This window comes from Macaca fascicularis, chromosome 15 (genome assembly GCF_037993035.2).
Source record: "Macaca fascicularis isolate 582-1 chromosome 15, T2T-MFA8v1.1".
Lineage (NCBI taxonomy): Eukaryota > Metazoa > Chordata > Mammalia > Primates > Cercopithecidae > Macaca > Macaca fascicularis.
The window spans coordinates 114,691,986-114,705,836 of NC_088389.1; the positions used below are offsets into that span (position 1 = coordinate 114,691,986).

At 41.1% G+C, this 13,851-nt stretch overlaps 1 protein-coding gene across 1 annotated transcript in view; it reads left to right on the forward strand.

Moving 5' to 3' along the window:
- Window positions 1–13,851, forward strand: part of RMI1 (RecQ mediated genome instability 1) — a 640,651-nt gene that overhangs the window by 87,679 nt on the left and 539,121 nt on the right. The window lies entirely within an intron of this gene.

Sequence of the window (13,851 nt, forward strand, 5' to 3'; positions counted from 1 at the left end):
GGTGGGGGGAAATCCATCTGTTTCACAATGCACACCCACATCAAGTGACCAATTCTCCTTTCAATAAGAGTTTTTGCTCTCCAAACCCCCCTTCTCTTCCAGACTGTCTCTCTCCCTTCTCCCATGTAAGCCTAGTGTTTTTCTCTCTTGCTTTATAGATTTTCCCTCATACCCCCTTAAAATTCTTTTCTGTGCCATGTAATGTGAAAGCCACAAAAATTGACCTCAGGTCATTACAGTCTACTAGAGGAGCTATAAACAACATTATTTAGAATAGAGGTTGACCACCGTGACATGCTAGAGGCATAAACAGCAGGGGTTCAGTGGAGGGGAGACATCATAAGACAAGCAGCATGGGCATTGGTCTTAAAGGATAAATTGTATTCTGTCTGAAAACAGTAGGAAATAATATTACTGGTGGAAGGAACAGCTTGAGCAAAGGCACAAATGTGGCACAAGCCAGGGTCTGATCTTCCCAGCTTGAACGCCAAACAAAGGGATCCAGGTTGTATTCTATAGGTCAACGTTTTGAGCAGCTCCTCTGATCCATATTGGAGATATTAGTCATAGAGTGGTTGTCATGAATGGAAGGGAAGAGGCAGAGGCAGGGTGCAGGAGGTCAGTAAAGAGGACATCCACATTACTCTTCAACTCTCAGACCGTCAGATATAATGTTAATTATTGCCTTCTCAGAAATTTTTAAGGCATCTCCATTGCCCACAAAATAAAGAACAAACCCCTTAAAATGCCATTCAAGGCCTCCGTACTAGTCAGCTTGAGCTGTCATAATAAAATACCATAGACTTGGGGTTTAAACAACAGAAATTTATTTTCTCACAGTTATGGAGGCTAGAAGTTCAAGATTCTGGCCAGTTCAGTTTCTGGCGAGGGCAGATGGCTTGCAAATGGCCGCCTTCTTACTGTGTGCTTATGTGGCCTTTACTTAGTGGCACTCATGGAGAGAAAGAGCAAGCTCTCTGGGGTTCTTTTTATAAAGACTAATCCTTTTGAATCAAGACTCCAGGGTCCCACCCTATGACCTCATTTACCCTTAGTTCCATAGAGGCCCCATCTCCAAATAAAGCCAGACTGTGGGTTAGGGTTTAGACATATACATTTTTGTGAATCACAAACATTCAGTCCACAACAGCTTCCTAGAAAAACAGTAACTACCATCTGTGAAGTGCCTGCTATAGTCTAGGCATTGTGTAAAGTGCTTTACCGATATTATTTCATTTAATCCCCTCAAGAACAGCATGAAGTAGGTATTTCGTTGTCTGCATTTTACAAATGAGTCTCAGGGAAGGTAAGTAATTTGTCTATAGCTATACAGCCTTTAGGGGTGGGGGCGGAATTTGAAGCGGAATCCACCTTGAGGCAGGAGGAATCCACCTGACGGGGAATTGGAAGCACTCCACTCCCCTGATCGACTGCTTCCGACTTCAGCTGTGACTCTGTCCTCCCCACCCACTCTGGTCCCACTGTATAACTTAGCATTTTCTCCATGTGACATAATTCTTGAGCTCTTGTGTTTGCTCATGCTGTTTTCTCAGACTGTAATGCCTTTTTTTTCTTATTTTTATTCATTGTTCAAGTTTCCCCTCAAGGGGCAAGGCCTCTGTGAAACCTTCCTGTACATCTTTTTTGGTTGTTGTTGAATCATATGTATGTGAAACCTTTCTAAATATTCCATGCTGTTTCATTTGGCCTTGCATTCTGGTTACCTGTCTAAATGTCTGTATTTCCCTGCCGCACCACCAGATTATACATATTTTGAGATATTTTACATGTTTGTATTTTACATCATGCTTAGCACATAGTAGGTGCTTTAATAAACATTTACTGAGTGAAGGTCAAGGTGAGAGTTAGTGAAGATATAAACTAGAGGAGTGGCAATGGAGATGCAAAGGAGAGGATGGATTGATAATACATCTTTGGATGTGGGGACTGAGGGAGAGGCAAGGATGACTTGAAAGTTTTTCAGGGTAAGAACATCATTGTTATTACAGAAGCCAGGAGGTGTTGCTACTTGTGGGGAAAGACACCATTAATAGAGGCTATAGTAGTAATAATAGCAGCTTCCACTAATTAAATACTTGAATCACTCAGCATGCCAAGTGCTTGTCATATATTGCTCACCTATTTCTCACAATAATCTTATGAGGTGAGCATTATTCTCAATGAATAGATGATGAAATGGAGGCTCAGAGAGATTAAGCAAACTGCTCAAGGGGGCACAACTAGCAAGCATCAGAGCTGAGATGCAAACTCAAGTCTGTCTGACTCCAAAGCTTGTGTCCTGAAGTATTATCCTCCTGAAAACTGTCGAGGGAATCTATTTCCTGTTCTCCAAGGGGCAGCAGGGGAGGTCTCGCCATTGCCAACAACTCTTTTTGGTGTCTGGTGACTGATTGGTGGTCAGTGCCATGTTGGTTCTTCATGACACACACAATCCCCTGCACACAGATGTGAAGTTCCCAGTGATGGGAGTGAACATGAGATGTCTGAGCCAGGCCCTGGATGCCTCCTTGCCTTCCTTCCCTCTCTTCTCGGGCTGTACAAGCTGTTCAGCAGAAGTTCACACAGCATCTAGTCTTTTTCCAAAGAGACATAGCCATGGCCAAAGAGAATCTGAGGAACGCTAGAAGTCACCTCTTCTAGGTATTTGGTGTAAACTGGGAAGAAAAGTTCCCAACATATTTCATCACAGTCAGTAGTAAACAAATACCTTTATCAATAGCAGCATCAACAGCTTGTACTATAAGTGGGTGTGAGGGGTTCCACTGCGTAGAAGGTCAAGTGTGGGAGATATCCAGGTCTCAGGTCAGTGAAGTGGGCACATATCCTTAATAACACAAGAGCCTGGTAATGGAAACACAGATTTCAAATTTGTCAATGATAAAGCTTTTGTTAGTTCTTCATCTTGGAGAAAAAGAGTAAGCTAACAGGAAGTACAAAACAGAAACACATATTGCAGAATTCTTTAGGCAATACTATGCTAGGTTTGTGATTGTATTTTAAAACTGATTACATGAAAGAATATTAATTAGGCCTATGAGAAGTAGCAATATAAGTGGTTTGACAGAAATGTGAGAAGAATGTATAGCAGATTTCAGCAGATAATGGCAGAAGAGTTGGGGGATAGGTCTTTTCCAAAGACTAAATGGATTGACTTGTTTGTTCTGGCAATGTAAAGGAAGGAGGAAAGATTGTGACTTTCTTCCTGTGATATGAAAACTGAAATGGGTTGGGCAGGGTGCGGTGGCTCACACCTGTAATCTCAGCACTTTGGGAGGCCGAGGTGGGGGGATCACTTGGGGTCAGGATTTTGAGACCAGCCTGGCCAATGTAGTGAAACCCCATCTCTACCAAAAATGTAAAAAATTAGCCGGACGTGGTGGCGGGCGCCTATAATCCCGGCTACTTGGGAGGCTGAGGCAGGAGAATCGCTTGAACACAGGAGGCGGAGGTTGCAGTGAGCCGAGACTGTAACAATAATGGGTTTATATAGATACCTGTGAGCAATAGATTTTCACCACGTCTACCTAGGTCAGCACACTAAATGCCAGAAGGATGATGTGTGGGTCAAGACAGTAGAGCAATATAATCTGGGAGGGGAACCCTTTCCTGGCAGATTTTTAAAGAATAAAGTAAATGGAAGGCCTTGTTTCCTCAATTAGACAGTGAGGTTTTTTAGTTCTATTATTTTACAGAAGTTGTAGATGTTCTTAGTTTAACTTGCTTTAGTCCCATGTTCAGAAGCAGCTTTAACCTTTATTGCCTACTACGTGACTGAAGAATAATTTGGCATTTTTCCCTTTTAAAGTGAAGCATGAGCTTTCATAAAAATCCTCCCCCATTGTTGTTACAGCATTTTGGTATGCATTTATATTTCAGTAATTTTAATGTAGTATATTAATTTTGATTATAAATGTTTCCACACACATGCCTACTGGTGGTAATATTTTATGTTTACCTTCTCATTTGTACATTTTATTTGGGAGTAATGCATTCTGATAACTCATTAGGATACATGGATGGAAAATTTTCATTTTAAAGTAGGATAGTTTTAAGCAACATTAACATTTAATTAGAGCTCTTCACTGCATTTTATTATGAGGTTATTCTGTAATTACTCAGCAGGTCCTGGTGTTTACTAATGCAGAAGTGACAGCACATAATACTACTAAATTATTGCCACATCTCTGGAAAAGACAATTGGAAAATGGGGAATAGATAAAGGCATTGTTTAAAAAGCTTCAGGGGAAAACAGCCTTGGAACATAATCCTTATTTTCTTTTGAATCATTTTTTTTTTCCAGAGCAATATATAGCATGTAGACCTCCCCTACTATAGGTTAAGTAGCTTACATAATGGCTCCAGCTGCAATTTTCACATTTTGCATGAAACCCTTTTCTTGCAAGAGTAGGCGTGAAGTGGAGCCTGTTAGGTATAGTTCTAAATTGCTCAGATACATTATATGTGGGGAGAGTAGAAACCTTCAAATAAATGCCAGAAACGGAGGTTTCTAAGAAGCTTTATGCTTTTTAAATAATCATCCTTTTCTCCTTTTTAATTAGAATACAGATATTCTATTATGACCAGAGAACATAATGGTTAGAAAGCTCCATCAAATGCACCCTGACCCTTTATAAGATGGCAGTGATGTGCAGGCTGTAATTTTCATATATGAGCACCCTGAAATTCTTCTTTCCTTTTTAAGTTTTCTTTCTTGCAGACTTCATAATCCTGCTGCTAATTTGATTCCCTGTCCCCTCTCCTCGTTACGCCCAAGCTGCTTCTGGACACTCAAAGTGAATTGAGGCAACTATTTTGATATTGTGGGTGAAAATTAGTTTTAGCTAAGACTTTCAGATAACAGGTGTGTATGTGTGTGTGTGTGTGTGTGTATGTGTGTGTAGTTGGTCTTGGGAGGTATCGAGCTGAGGAGATAACATCTCTGGAATGGGCTACCTTGATAAATCACCTGAACTCTCCTCTTTATATGCACTAGAGCAGTGATAGCAGACATTCTTGCCTTATTCTTGATTTTGGGAGAAAAAGCATTCAGGCTTTCAACCCTAAACATAATGCTAGCTGTAGATATTTTGTAGGTACTTGTATTAGTTTGCTAAGGTTGCCATAACAAAGTACCGCCAGCTGAGTGACTTAAATAACAGAAGTTTGTTTCTCACATTTCTGGAGCCTAGAAGTCCAGGAACCAGGTGTAGGCAGGTTTATTTTCTTCGGAGCCTCTCTTCCTGGCTTGTGGACGGCCTCCTTCTTGCTATGTCCTTATATGGTCTTTCCTCTCTGCGGGCTCATCTCTGGTGCTTCTCTGTTTCTCCAAATTTCCTATTCTCATAGAGACGCCAGTCAGATTGGATTAGTTGGATTAGGGTCCACCCTAATGGCCTCATTTTGACTTAGTCACCTCTTTACAGGTTCTATCTTCAAACACAGTCACATTCTGAGGTACTGGGGATTAGGGCCTTATACAAATTTTGAGGTAACACAATTTAGTCCACTGACAATACCTTTTATTAGGTTAAGGAAGTTCCACTCTATTTGGCTTGCTGAGAGTTTTTAAAATCATGAATGAATATTGAATTTTGCCAAATGATATTTTTGCATACATTGATAGGATCATGTGGTTTTCTTCTTTAGAATGTCATAATGATGGATTACATTGATTGACATTTATGCATTCAACCAGTATGCTATTCTTTTTTATATCTTGTTGGATTAAATTTGCTAATATTTTATTGAGTATTTTTGCAAAAATATTCATAAGGCATGTCATTTTATTTTCTTGTAATGTCTTTGTCTGGATTTAGTATCAGAGTAATGCTGGCCTGATAAGTTGGGAAGTATTCCCTTCTCTTTTATTTTCTGGGAAAGTGTGTTTAGAATCTGTGTTATTTCGCCAGGTGAGGTGGCTCATGTCTGTAATCCCAGCACTTTGGGAGGCCGAGGTGGGCAGATCACGAGGTCAGGAGATTGAGACCAGCCTGGCTCACACAGTGAAACACTGTCTCTACTGAAAATACAAAAAAAATAGCCAGGCGTGGTGGTGGGCACCTGTAGTCCCAGCTACTCGGGAGGCTGAGGCTGGAGAATGGAATGAACCTGGGAGGTGGAGCTTGCAGTGAGCCAAGATTGCACCACCGCACTCCAGCCTGGGCGACAGAGCAAGACTCTGTCAGAAAGAAAGAAAGAAAGAAAGAAAGGAAAGAAAGAAAGAAAGAAAGAAAGAAAGAAAGAAAGAAAGAAAGAAAGAAGGAAGGAAGGAAGGAAGGAAGGAAGGAAGGAAGGAAGGAAGGAAGGAAGGAAGGAAGGAAGGAATCTGTATTATTTATTCTTTAATTAATTAATTAATTAATTGTTATTTTTTTGAGACAGAGTTTCTCTGTGTCACCCAGGCTGGAGTGCAGTGGTGTGATCTTGGCTCACTGTAACCTCTGCCTCCTGGGTTACAAGCGATCCTCCTGCCTCAGCCTTCCTAGTAGCTGGGACTACAGGTGTGTGCCACCATGCCCAGCTAATTTTTGTATTTTTAGTAGAGACAGGGCTTTACCATGTTGGCCAGGCTGATCTCAAACTCCTGACCTCAAGTGATCTGCCAGCCTTGGCCTCCCAAAGTGCTGAGATTACAGAGGTGAGCCACCATGCCTGGCCATTTCTTTTTTAATTGTTTTGGTAGAATTAATCAATTAAATACTCTGAGCCTGAAGATTTCTTTTTCAGGTGATTTTAACTCCTAATTCAATTTTTTCCAGGTTATCTATTTCATCTTGAGTGAGTTGTTAGTTTGCAGTTTGCAGAAGTGCTCCATTTTATCTGTTATTGAATTTATGTGTGTAAAATCATGTGTAACATCCTATATCATTCTTTTAATTTCTACGGTGTGTCACCCTTTTTATTCCTGATGTTGGTAATTTATGACTGCTCTGTTTTTTCCTTTGTTAGTGTTGCTAGAAGTTTGTATTAGTTTGTTCTCTAATTGCTATTAAGAACTACCTGAGACTGGGTAATTTATAAAGAAAAAATGTTTAATTAGCTTACACAGTTTTGCAGGCTATATAGGATGCATGGCTGAGGAGGCCTCAAGAAACTTTCAATCATGGTGGAAGAAGAAGAGGAAGGAGGCATGCCTTACATGGTTGGAGCAGGAGGAAGAGAGAAGGGTGCCACACACTTTCTTTTTTTTTTTTTTTTTTTTTTTGAGACGGAGTCTCGCTCTGTCGCCTAGGCTGGAGTGCAGTGGCGCGATCTCGGCTCACTGCAAGCTCCGCCTCCCGGGTTCATGCCATTCTCCTGCCTCAGCCTCCCGAGTAGCTGGGACTACAGGCGCCCACAACCGCGCCCGGCTAATTTTTTGTATTTTTAGTAGAGACGGGGTTTCACCGTGGTCTCGATCTCCTGACCTTGTGATCCGCCCGCCTCGGCCTCCCAAAGTGCTGGGATTACAGGCGTGAGCCACCGCGCCCGGCCTTATAAGCCATCTTAACAGAGATAAGATGATATCTCATTGTGGTTTGATTTGCATTTCTCTGATGATCAGTGATGTTGAGCACCTTTTCATATATCTATTTGTCATTTGCATGTCCTCTTTTGAGAAATGTCTATTGAGATCCTTTGCCCATTTTTGAAATGGATATTAGATTTTTTCCTATAGAGTTGTTTGAGCTTCTTATATATTCGGGTTATTAATTCCCTGTCAGATGGGTAATTTGCAAATATATTCTCCCATTCTGTGGGTTGTCTCTTCATTTTGTTGATTGTTTCCTTCGCTGTGCAGAAGCTTTTTAACTTGGTGTGATCTCGTTTGTCCATTTCTGTTTTGGTTGCTTGTACTCGTGGGATGTTTCTCATGAAATCTTCATCCAGATCAATGTCCTGGAGAGTTTCCCCAGTTCCTTCTTTTAGTAGTTTCATAGTTTCAGGTTTAACTCTTTAATCCATTTTGATAAGCTTTTAATCCATTTTGATGTGATTATTTGATTGGAATCAAAAACCTTAGAAATTTGCCTGATGTTCTATTCTGCTGCAGCTAAGCTGACACTTAAACCATAATATAAAGTCCTCCCACTCTTCTTCCTCTTTTCCATAGCAGAGGAGCCTCCCCCTGTGGCCACCACCAAGTTTCATTCTGCCAGGCCACCGCTGATGTTCACTTAAAATCCAAGGACTCTGCAGTCAGCTTGTGGTGAATGCTGCCAGGCCTGGGACTCACCCTTCAGGGAAGTGCGTTCCCCTCTGCTCCAGGGCAGGTCCAGAAATGCTGTCCAAGAGCCTAGGCCTGGGCTCGGGGACCCCAAGAACCCACTTGGTGCTCTACCTCACTGTGGCTGGTACCTAAGGTGTAAGACAAAGTCCCTTCACTTTTCCCTCTGCTTTTCTCAAACCGAAGGAGTCTTTCTTCATCGCCACTACAGCTAGGAATGTGCCGGCTCACACCTGAAGTCAGCATATCTAGAGCCCAAGGCCCACAGCGTACTACCTGGGTATCACTGCTGGTTATTCAGGGCCCAACTGCTCTTTGGTCAGGAGGTAATAAATCCTGCTAGGACTGGGGCCTTCCTTCAAGGCAGCAGGCTCCCTTTTGGCCAAGCATGTGTCTAGAAATGTAATCCAGGAGCTAGGGCCTGGAACAGGGCCCTCATAGCTCTGCCCAGTGCCCTCTCCTACTGTGGCTGAACTGCTATCCAAGAGGCAAGACAAAGTTCTCTTTACTCTTCACTCTCCACCCCTTAATCAGAAGGAAGGAGACATTGTCATTGCTACAAGCTGCACTGCCTAGTGTTAGGGGAGGGACAGTGCGAGCGCTCCTTTAGCTGCCCTGACTGGTGTCTTCCTAGGTCACGTGCCACTTTAGTCCTGTGGCTCTGAACACAGCCAGCACTAGGATTTGCCTAGGAATTGCAGTTCTTGTGTCCTAGACTGCCTTTCAAGTTTACCTATGACCCCGGAGCACTTTGGGCCCCAGTGGCAAAGCTTGCCGAGAAACTTGAGGTCCAGCCAATGGGATGAGTGGTTCCCCTCCGGCTAGGTCTGATGCAAGTTCTCCCTCTGTGCACTGGGACTGGCTGAGCCCAGCACGGCTTTTCTCTCTGCTATGACAAGGCTGTACCGAGTTCAATGTAAAGTCCCCCAGTCACTGCTCTCCCTCCTCCAAGTGCACAGACTCTCCACATTACAAGGCTGCTGCCAGAGGATGGGAGAGGTGTGGTGTCATCATTACAAGATTTTCTCTCTGCCTCCTCAATGCCTCTTTCAATGATATGAAGTTAAAAACAGGTACTATGATTGCTCACCTGATTTTTGGTTCTTATGATGGTGCTTTTCTGTGTGCAGATAGTTGTTAAAATTTGGGTTCCTGTGGGGGGTACGAACGATGTAGGCTTGTAGTCTGCTGGTTTTCTCCATCCACCCATTTTTTTTTTCTTTAATTTTATAATCTCCACGCTATCATGTCCCAGCCACCAGGAAATCTTCCATTGGTGGCAGTGGTGGTGGTAATGGCAGCAACAGCAGCAGTAGCAGGGTCCACAGGCACCTAAAACTTTGTAGAATGGAAACTTTCTTCTCTCCTCAGAGAACCTATGGTCCCAAGAAGATGGATCAACTCAAATAGGAATTGATTTTTTTTCTTCTCTTTCTTCCTACTGCTTGGCCCCAGATGTGGGTGCAATTATGAGACTTCTGTGGCAAACTACGATAACAAAAATTCCAGCTTTCTGCCTAAAAAGACAAAAATAGGGCCGGTGAACTGGAAAGGACCACAAAGATCATAGAAAGGAAGGAGCTCAGGAAAGTGACCACATGAAGTTGTTTATGAGCTCATGGACTCACTGAGAACTAAACTATAGGACAGACCACTGCTCAGGTCCCAGACTGGCCAATGGATGGTGCATACATGAAACAGATTCAACTAGCATTTCAATACCTTTGAAAGCAGAACTGACATTGAAACCACAACCCATAGAAAAAAGGTCAGAACTTACAGCCTGTATCCAAATGAGTGAATTGCCTACTAAAGCAAGAAGACCAACATTATCCATAAGATTTAAACAAGACCTAGAATCTCATAACATATTGTCATATTATTCAAACTTTCCAGGATATAATCCAAAAGTAATAAGCATATAAAGAATCAGAAAAATCTCAATTTAAGTAAGAAAACATAATTAACAGACACAAACATCAAGATTACACACATATTGCAAGTATCTGAGACAGATTATAATGCAGCTAATGCAAAAGTGCTCCAAGAAGAATGGCAAACACTCTTAAAGCAAACAGAAAGACAGAAAATCTCAACAACAACAAAAAAATAGAAAATAGAAAGAAGAACCAAATGGAAATTTGGAGGCTAATAAATACAATAGCCAAAATTTTAAAACTCACTGAAAGAGCTTAATAGCAAATAAAGATGGCAGATGAATGCATGAGTGAACTTGAAGATAGATCAATAGAAATTGCTCAACAATAGAAAGAAAAAAATTAACAATATAATTGAGTGGAGCCTCTGGGACCTAAGGTGCTATACCAAAAAGCCTAACATTTGTGTCATAGGAGTCTCATCAGGAAAGGAAAAAGGGTGTGGAGCTAGAAAAATATTTAAAGAAATAGCAACTAAAAATTTCCTACCTTTGGTAAAAGACATAAAACTTACGGATTCGAGAACCAGTAAGCCCCAGTCCCAAAAGAAATACATGCCCAAACACATCATAATCAAATTGCTGAAAACAAAAAACTAGGCCAGGCGAGGTGGCTCACACCTGTAATCTCAGCACTTTGGGAGGCTGAGGTGGATGGATCACCTGAGGTCAGGAGTTCAAGACCAGCCTGGCCAACATTGTGAAACCCCATCTCTATTAAAAATACAAAAATTAGCCAGGCTTGGTGGCGGGCACCTGTAGTCCCAGCTGCTTGGGAGGCTGAGGCAGGAGAATGGCATGAACCCAGGAGGCAGAGGTTGCAGTGAGCCGAGATTGTGCCACTGCACTCCAGCCTGGGTGACAGAGCAAGACTTCATCTAAAAAAAAGAAAAAAAACTAAAGACAAGGAACAACAGTGCATTGCTTATAGGGGAATAATGATTCAAATAATTTCAGATTTCTCACTGGAAACCATGGAGGCCCAAAGTAAAATGACATTTTTTACAGGGCTGAAAGAAAATACTGTCAACACAGAGCTAAATATCCAGTAAAAATATCCTTCAGAAATGACAGGTTGTTTAAAAAATAAATAAATAAAGGACATCTCAGGCAAGAAAAACCATGAGAATTTACTGCCAACAGACCTACTCTAAAAGAATTGCTAAAAGAAATTGTTTAGACAGAAGGAAAATGATACCACAAAGAATTGTGGAACATTAAGAATGAAGAAAGAGCAATAGAAATGTTAAATATCTGGTTAAGTATAATAGACAAATCTTCTCCTCTTGAGTTCTTTAAAATATGTGTGACAACCAAAAGCAAAAATTATAACAATATCTGATGAGGCTTTTATTGTATGTAAGCGTATTAGATAAGACAGCTACGACATAGATTGTGGAGAATAAAGAGATGCATATGGTGGCAAGATTCCACATTTCACTTTGTGCCAGGGGTCCCTACAACCACACTTAGGCTCATTGATTTGCTAGAAAGATTCACAGAACTCAGAAAAGCTGTTAATGATCATGGTTACAGCTTATTACAGCAAAAAGATACAGATAAAATCAGCAAAGGTAAAAAATGCGTGGGGCAGAGTTCAGGAGAAACCAAGAAAGCTTCAAATTGTCTTCTTAATTTTCCCCACAATAATGTGTGAAAACACATATGGCTGACTGCCAACCAGTGCCAGGATTTGGTGTCCAGGATTTGTATTGGGGGTTGGCCACATAGGCATGAAACATCCATATGACAAACCTTACTCAGTCTCCAGCTTCTACAGAGGTCAAATGGATACAATGTGGACAAGGCCCCAGTCATAAATCACATTGTTGGCATAAACTATCTGGCAAGGCCCAAGGCCCAGGTATACAAAGATACTTCTATCAAACAGGATATTCAAAGGGCTTAGAGATTACCTCCCAGAAGCTAGTCAAAGGCCAGTCCTTTTTAGGGAATGTTCAGGTCTTAAACATTCCAAGCCTGTTGAATTAATCCTTTACTGAACGTACTTGAAGAGGTATAATATTGATGCTAAGTAGAATGTAATGAGTTATGTTATTATATATTATTATGATGTTATTATAATCCCTAGATCAACTACTAAAAAGAAATACCAAAAAATGGTCAAAGACACAATGAATAAATTGAATAGAATACTAAAATTTGTTCAATTATCCCCAGAAAAGAAGCTGAAAGGGAAACAGAGAAATACATATCAGAGGGGAAAAACAGAACACATATAATAAAATGGTAGGCTCAAATTTAGATATTTCAATAATTACATGTGAATGCTAAATTAAGTGTAAATATGCTAACTATATCAATTAAAAGAGATCAGAATGGATATAAATGGATTTAGAAGTCAAGAAAAACATGAGATCACATGCTGCCTACAAGAAATTCACCACAAATATAATGATATAGGTAGGTTAAGTAACATAATGGAAAGAATATACCATGCAAACACGAATTAAAAGAAAGCTTGCATGGCTTTATTAGTAACAAAGTAAATGTTAGAGCCAGGGATAAAGAGACATTATACAATGATAAAAAGGTCAGTTCACCGAAAACACATAACAATACTAAATGTGTATGCACCTAACAACAAAGGTGGCTGGGCACAGTGGCTCACACCTATAATCCCAGCACTTTGGGAGGCCAAGTTGGGCAGATCACCTGAGCTCAGGAGTTTGAGACCACCTTGGGCAACGTGGCAAAACCCCATCTCTACGAAAAACACAAAAATTAGCCAGCCGTGGTGGCGCACACCTGTAATCTCAGCTACTTGGGGGGCTAAAGGCGGGGGGATCACTTGAGCCTGGAAAGCTGAGGCTGCAGTGAGGTGTGTTCACACCACTGCACTCCAGCCTGGGTGACAAAGTGAGACCTTGTCACAAAACAAACAAATAAACAAGTAAAAAACATAAAGCTGGCCGGGTGCAGTGGCTCAAGCATGTAATCCCAGCACTTTGGGAGGCCGAGACTGGCGGATCAGGAGGTCTGGAGATCAAGACCATCCTGGCTAACACGGTGAAACCCCGTCTCTACTAAAAATACAAAAAAAAAAACTAGCCGGGCGAGGTGGCGGGCGCCTGTAGTCCCAGCTACTCGGGAGGCTGAGGCAGGAGAATGGTGTAAACCCGGGAGGCGGAGCTTGCAGTGAGCTGAGATCCGGCCACTGCACTCCAGCCTGGGTGACAGAGCGAGACCCCATCTCAAAAAAAAAAAAAAAAAAAAAAACCCACAAAGCTTCATGAACTAAAAAGTGAGAGAACCAAAAGAAGAAATAGATACATCCAAAATTATAATTACAGACTTCTATACTCCTCTCTCATTAATCAACAAAACTAGTAGATATAAAATTAGCAAGGATATAGAACTGAACAATACTATCAACCAACTAAATCTAATTTCATTATAGAACATTTCCTTCAATAGGTAGATTGTACTTTTTTTTTCAGATACTTATGAAACATTCACCAAGATAGAGTACATTCTATAGATTTCAAAGAGTTGAATCATGCAAATTATGTTCCCTGACTGTAATGGAATTGAGCTAGAAATCAATAATAGAAAGATAGCAGGAAAATCTACAAACACTTGAAAATTAAACAATATACTTCTAATAATCCATAGGTCACAGAGGAGTTATCAAGGGAAATTAGAAAATATTTTTAACTGAATAAAA